We start from the raw sequence: 8,304 nt of genomic DNA, 5'->3' as shown, positions 1-8,304 counted from the left end.
CACCAAGCAATTTATGACCAGAGGGCAATTAAATATATCCCTAATTTGTGAGTGAGTGATTGAGTTTAGTTTGGACCAGACAGTGAAGTGATCAACAACATGAACCTCGATCTGCGCAAATGGGAACCGATGACATGTGTCAACCAAGCCAGCGAGTCTGACCACCCGATCCCGTTAGTCGCCTCTTACGACAAGCATGGGTTACTGAAGGTACATTCTAACCTCCACGGGTCTCCTAATTTGTGAAATTCAAGATCTAGTTTATAATGTAATGCAATATGAAAACATATTTGAAGCACTGTAAATCAATATCAAGACAGACCAAGCATGTATGGTATTTCACGAAAAGGACAACCATTTCCTGAGGATCTGGGTTTGGAAATGGCTTTAATCTTGTGGAGATACAAACATAATCCTAGAAATATGATTGTAAAAGATAGATATTCAGACTGTTGAAACAATATGAAAAAGTCTCCCACTAAGAAACGCATAAGCCATTTTTAGAATAATTTATTGCGTTAGTTTAGGAGCAATTATTTCACATAATTTCAGTGGTAAAAAGGTGAAACTTCACATGCCTATAGACAAAGAGTTCGCCAACACAACAGCAGCCTGTATTGTTGTGTGTCTGTTTACTTGAGTCCACAACAGGGTGTCACAGTCAGTTCTTTATATGGCCACCATTGGCAGCAATTACTGCCCGGCACCGTCTCGGCATAAAGTTGATGAAGTCGATGAATTTCTCCGACGGTCTATCTCGCCGGTGAAGAAGAAATCGTGATTCATCACTGAACCAGACTCGCCTCGAGTTTCTAAGGTTCCAGTTCCGGACTCTCCGACACCACCGCAAGCGACTGCGCCGATGGCATCTCAAAACAGAGGTGATAAATAGAGAATCTCACACGAATGTCTTTTGATATCAAATATATCACCACGAGTTGATAAAGTAACAAATATCCGAGGCTTGCCGAGGATATTTTTACTTTTATCAACGAGTGTTGATATATTTGATATCAGAAGACACGAGGGTGAGATTCTATTTATCATCCATAATCACTCTTTGTTAGTTTTCAATGAAAAATGTACATCTCTGAACACAGTACTGCCATTAGATTTATAGTTCAGCGATGTCATAGCATTGTGACGTCATCAAGTTCATGACGCCATAGCATTGTCAGGGTATGGTGCAAAATCTACTGTCAAAACGATATCTCCTAGGAGATATCGTCTGATCTCACAAAAGCGATATCTCCTGTGGAACACAGTTTTGGATGATAAATGGCCTTCTTGGTCGAATCCCTAGTTCGTGCAATCGATTCCTGACAGTTCTTCTCAAACCAGAGATGTGTTGTGCAGACGATGACGCAAGTGAGCTACGGTCATGGGCTTGGATGGTAACTCTTGGACTGCCGCTACTCGGGCGATCTTGGGGGAAAATGGTTTGCAGCAAAAGATCCCAAGGGCGAGATATGGTGCTCTGATGAACGTTGAAATGTCAGGCAACTGCAAACTGCGACTCCCCAGCTTCAAGGCGGCCTATGGCGATGTTTCGATTGGCGACACTCAGTCGTGCCATGATGATTTCTTTTCCAGGCAAAAACGACTGACAAAATTAGACACACCATTTGACTTATTATAGTGATCGATAAGCATTTCCGCTTACTTGCACGTGCATTTTGCTTTCAATGTTTTCTTGATGATGTCTTGGCGAATATTTCTTCAAACGTTTCTAAAACAACGGAAAAAGTTAGAATTCCCGCGTTCTAGCGCCGAATCTGTTAAAGGACACATGCAACGTAAAACACAACTTCAGATACCATTCGGTATGGACCTACAGTAACACATTATCAAAATTGGAAATTCAACTTAGAAAGGTGAAAAAAAACGCCATGAAAAAAAACCCCGCGAAATCGGAGGTTTATATGATTCACTAAATTTACCCCATCTGGGGTGAAAAGTGGTTCGCTTCACTGCGCTCATGGCGCATGCGCAGTAAATAGGTTTGCGCAGCTTGATGAGGGGATTCCCGGATCATAAGGTCGTGAGCAGGACTAGTCTAATCTTGGTTGTGTAGACAAACAACAAATAGTAAATAATCTACTCGTTACATAAAAGAACCTTGTTGAGGATCTAGATCTACTCAGCTATGTGTCAACCAGTCAGGCGTTCGACATTTCAAGACGGAAAACCTTCGCTGGCGGTGATCACTCGGAGTAGGCTTTGATGTGAGCTATTTTTCTAATGATTTAACTTCTGTTGATCTTTCACAGGCGCTATCTTTATTTGTTATGACAGCAGATTACCGATTTAACTGTTTATATAATTACATTTGTCTATTTCACCACACGTTCTTCTTACCGAGTCACTTTCTCAGTTCGATACTTAAAAGCAACGTCATTATTTAACATTGTCAGAATTTCTAACCGTGATATAGATATGCCTCTGTCATAGACAAAACTCAATGTATGTTTTATGGACACCTATGTGTCTGCCTGCCAGTCTGCTAATGACAATATGCAATATACAACTTTGATCACTGACCTGCAATTTGAACTTAACACCTATCAGGCTATACACCATAAACATAACGCATTGATTTATGGCTCGTGCGCCCGAGTTCTGTCTCTGTCACATTATGTAATTACACAGACAGGCAGGTGTGATAATTTGTGCACATGGCATGTTATGATGTCTGTTGATTTGAAAATGTTATACACAAAAATGAGCATGTATTTACAAAACCGAACATCTCTATAACCACACAAAGAGCCCTGAGAATATCGGCAACGAACCAGCCAATGAAAGCCTTCGTTACACTTAAGTGCACGCCCACCCGCTCTGACTGGGTTCGGTATCCTGGGTGCTTCGTTTCGAGGGATGTAAACCCAAGTACAAAATATTGCACTTTTGATTTGCGATTGTACGCTTCTAATTTTGTTTATTTGTATTTTCATAATCAGCAATGTATATTATATGTCACGAATAAGTGATAATTGTGTTTTAATTATGTTTTTTTTGGGGGGGTGCTTGTGGCCTTAACAATCACACAAAGGAGACGTTTTTTTTAATAAAAAAAAGTATATTTGTATTGTTTTTGCCGCAGCTATACGAGTCCAATATTCTCAAAATCACCTATGCGTTTCTTTATTGGTATATAGGTCGATGAAATGTACCCCTTTGTTGAACCACGGAAAACATAAATGGCGCTGACAAGGCTGAAAACAGACTCTGGGAAACCAAGATTCGAACCCATCATAGGTTTGTATTGCCTTAATTAACAGTGCACATAAGCTATGCTCTCCTCTCATCAAAAATCGTGTTATTTTCCAAGGTAAAAATCATGTCCAGTGAACCTTGTTATATGTGGTTCCTGTTCAATTTTGTATCATACGGCGTAGAATTAATGAAACAGATGCACTTTTATGATCATAACAGATCAAATGTAACAGGATATTCACTTTCTAAAACACTCTCGCGTGATAACCTCTATAAAGTAGACACGCGCGAAGCAGCTGCTACTGAAGTAATCACGAAAATAGAAATAAAATGGTTTGGGGAGTTTATTTCGTAGTTTTGAACACAACTAAAGTTTGATTGTTAAATATTCTATGGTTATCGTTGGTTCTCAACTTCTGTTTTTAACACTTTTTGTAAAATAGATGAGTTTATAGGAGAGCAAATCGTGTTGTATTTCCTCTTGAAATTTCATCAAGGTCAAAATGTACGTTTCTGATGCAAGCTGTAGTATGCAAATGAGATGAAATGTCCATAGGTCTGCGTACGTAATATATTTTATAAAAAACGTCATATACGTGTGCCATTCATCGTGTATTTAATTTTATCCTAATTGATATAAAATTAAACGATTTTCTCATTACATTTTTCATGCCTGTACTCTTGTAGAAAGTTCACTACTTTTACGAGTTCATTCACAGCTTTGATTGTCAATTGCACAATCGCTATGTCAACGCACGTGCAAATTATCTTCCCGCCTAAATACTGCTAGCTGATGCAGGTGATGCGACACCACAACAGATAGTCTCCAGCCTGGAGCTCTTTTGAGGAGTCAGGTCAAGTCTGTATCGGCAGTGAGCAAAGAAGGTTCCCCAGACGCTCCAAGCAGCCACTAAGATCAAGTTGGAAGGTGAATGGTGCAAGTCAGAGATGGATGAGGACTTTGTCATAGTTGATGATGTTTATGGTGTCAGTAGCATCGTTTGGAACTTTTGAAGTCTGAAGAGACTGTGTAAAAGCTGAACTGTGCTCATGGATGGAACTGTCAAAGTGTGTCCAAGACTATTCTACCAGCTATACATCATCCACTCCTATGGGCAGAAGTCTCCCCTGAACGTGTTTGAGATGATCAAGAGCAGTCGAACAAGGACGCCTACTAGGTTTAGCTTGACGAAGGACTTCAGTCGACAAAGAGAAGACAAGCCCAGGGTCCCGTTCCTCAAAGCGATCGTACGTAGCGCTACGATTGTCGTAAGTCTATGTTAAAGTATGGGAGTTACGATCATCACAGCGCTACGATCGTTTTGAGGAACGGGGCCCAGGACGACAACACCAATATCTACAGGCTTGGTTTGGAGTACATCATGTGTGACAGAGACATTCAGTCATACCTGTCAGCATGTGGTGCTGTTTTTGCGGGAACACTTTGAACAATATTTCTCAGGATAATTACTGAGTAAAGTTCAGTATCTTGCGTTTATATGATATTCAGTTGAGATTGATAGGTGTTGATCATTGTATTGTAATAAATGCATGAAAATTGTTCTGGTTCTCGTCTTTGTAAATACTTACGTGAATGGTACTTAATAATTGGTCTTATTTCTATCTAATAAGGTTAATCAAAGTAAGTAAGTGAGTCAGTTTAGTTTTAAGCGTCACTCAGCAAATATTCCAGCTATATGGCGGCGGTCTGTAAATAATCGAGTATGGACCAGACAACACAGTGATCAACAGCATGGGCATCGATCTGCACAACTGGGAACCGATGACATTTAGCGAGCCTTACCACCAGATCCTGTTAGTCGCCTCTTACGACAAGCATGGGTTACTGAAGATCAATATTCTAACCCTGGCCTACACGGGTAGGTTAATCAAAGATGTTAATGATCTAGCTCTCAATCAGTTACGGCTTGCTGCACACAGTTGCCACACAGGGACATAAGAAAACACTCGCGGGCCACACAGGGAATCTTGACCCATATCAATGAATTTGACAAGTGCCACAGAGGGAATAAACCATTTGTTACCATCCATTGTTGATAGTGAAGTACGTTATAACATGTTTCTAGATTTGTTGATAATATGCATTTTTGTTATTGTTTTACCTGTAAAATGGTGTTTTGGATGATGATTAGGACTAAATTAAAAAGGCCTAGATGGGAATTTTTTTTATTTTAATATTTGTTGAAACTACCTACTTTGATGAAGTAATAAACAAATAAAAAGGAGACAAAGTCATCAACATCCCCCGCAATGGTAAAATACTATTCATGAATATGTCAACTAGTTATGACTATGTCAAATGTTACATTGTTCTTCACATTGAAAACATACATATGTAAACTATTCACATACTAACATGCTTGTATCAACAACAGACTACCTGAGTGCTTCCACGGTTTGATGTACCTCAGTAATGTTGATACTGTAATACACATATCACTTGGATTCACATTTTACATTTTTTAAATTTTGAAAAACAAATACAGTGACTATGGACATATATTACAAAGGTTTAGAAATCTTAATTTTTAGTATTACCCCGTGGCCCGGCCTGGCCCGGCCTGGCCCGTCTTTCCTTGGCCCGACTTTTAGGCCATCCCGAAATCTTATCGTTTTCCTCGAGTGCCTTATAAAGTGCATTCACGAACTTATCTAATCTGAGGCAACTAGTCTTCGTTATAAGGCACAGCATCGGGCAGTGTGACAAGTCGGATGTTTTGTAACACCGACCTCAGAAAAAGAGTCCAGCTATATGACAGTTGTCTGTTATGCCTCTATTCCACACAGAACACAAATCGCCACGAATTGACAAACTGACAAAACTAATTCGTATATAGACGTAGTCAGTTCTTGCAATTCATCAGCAATTGGAAATTCGTGGCAATCGTTCAAAATTTTGGTCATGAACTCCCGATTTAAAACATATCGTAGTTAATTCATAACAAATTCGTAATGCATTCATAGCCATTGTAACTGAATCGTAATCGATTCGTAGGTATTCTTAACTCATTCGTCAATTCGTGGCTTGACCACGAAGCGGCTACGAATCTGTCACGAGTCCCACAAATACACGGCGAAGCAGGTACGACGCAACTATCTACGAATCAGCTACGATTACCGGCAAATCAGGTGTATAAGGAGATTAACACTGACGTCAGGTCATCAGCTGCTGACGATTGTGCCACGAAATCCACGAATCAGCAAGATGTCACACACTGCCGGCAAGGGCACGGGGGAAAGTTGAGAAGCGGGGAAGAAGGCGCGCGCGAGCACGCTCGCACACACACACACACACACGCACACAAAGGATATGGACCAGATTCCAGTTCCTGATGCCCCACATCGGACATGTCACACACAGTCCAGAGCTTCCGGGGTGGCGCCACTGCTAGCTAAGGTGAGGAGTTCTGGGAAGAGGGGTGCCAGTATGCAGTGACCACCACACTGTCCACCACCACTCCCGGGAGCTCGACTATGACTGTGTCCAGCGCCAGGGGAGCCAGGGCAGAGTGATGGGGGCCGAAAACCCAGAGCTGCACACCTGCAAGAAGTCTGTCTCACAGTCCCTGAACCACATTATTTCCCCAATGCTTAGCCCTCCTTGCAGTGCTGAAGCCCTAAATGAAGCAAGTCTAGATTTCCTCAGGTTCCTGTGGCTCCAATGCAATTGATATTAGTCCCTGAATCTCTGGTCTCAGTGGGGCTCCTTTTCAATTTAAATTGGTTTATTTGCTACTATCAAAATTATATATATTCAGGGACTAAACGTTAGTCTAACCTGCAAGGACCGCCAGGAGAAGCTGAAAGCGCCTGATGTGCCTTAGGTCACCCGCCCAGATAGGTTAATGTTCATGGAGTGCCTCGGGCATGCAGGGAACCTGATCCTCAGTAAGTTGTGGAGGATGACTTTTGTCTCAACCAGTAGCCGCACCACATCAGGTCCTTGTTCCAGGGTGCCCAGGAAGCAACTCCATCTGTTGGCCACTATTCCAAACCAGCACACGTCTGCCCCTGGATAATCTGTAGTTGGCCACCAGCATGTCATTGCCCGGACCCCTAATGCCATAGTGTTTCATGAGGAAAGTCCTCAGGGGAAAAGCATCATCCCCCAGGATGTAGTAGGGCGTGTCTCTGTCATCTTTGGGCAGGGAATCACTGTCAGGGAAGTTTATGTTGTCATCAATGCACTCTTTTTGAGTTCTGAAGCACCAAACAGCTGTGCATCGGATTCATGACCTTATTTCCAGTTGAGGCACATTGAACAGCAATTGACAGCAGTATGCGTACTGAGGCTCATGGGGCGGCCCTCGAGATGTCACATGGCCAGAAACTAGTGATGAGTGCATGTCAATATTACATTTATGTGAGTGAGTCAGTTGGGTTCCAGCTATATAGCAATATTCCAGCAATATCGACAGCTGGACCAGACAATCCAGTCATCAAGGCTTGAGCATCGATCCCATGTGGGAACCGATGACATGTGTCGCAAGTCAGATGAGAAACTGACCACTTTTAACCAGTAGGCTACCCCTTCACCACATTTATGCTTTAATGATATAAACCATTCTGAAACCTATTCTACCCGGACTCTTATCATTCACATATCTAGGGACATGTGCATGTCAATATTACATTTATGTGAGTGAGTCAGTTGGCTCAAAACTTTTTGATAGCCTTCTTGTATATTTCTTAAATATGTGTAAAAAAGCGCACACACAATCTCCAAAACAAGCCTGCAAGATCATCAGAAATACACTCAGTTGGACCCATGGGAGCCGTTCTGTAAACCAACGCACGTGCGTGTATTTGAATCTCTCACCGTCCATGGTATTATCCTTACTAAAAACTACACGAGGCAAATGACATAATGCCAGAAACGATCTAAGTACTTGAGATTATTTTTATCAAAGCACCGCACTCATTACAAGTGATCTGATTTTAACAAGCATCGAGAGGGGCGAATCTTCTAGGAGTTTGCTGAAAGTGGCAAGTGGAGATGAATGGTTCTAACCACTGAAGTCAGTACATGATTATAAGCTGACGACACAATATCATCACAAAATACAG

This window comes from Haliotis rubra, unplaced genomic scaffold, assembly GCF_003918875.1.
Source record: "Haliotis rubra isolate DU_JTF1 unplaced genomic scaffold, ASM391887v1 Scf1050, whole genome shotgun sequence".
Lineage (NCBI taxonomy): Eukaryota > Metazoa > Mollusca > Gastropoda > Lepetellida > Haliotidae > Haliotis > Haliotis rubra.
Note: the sequence above shows the minus strand (reverse complement) of the source record.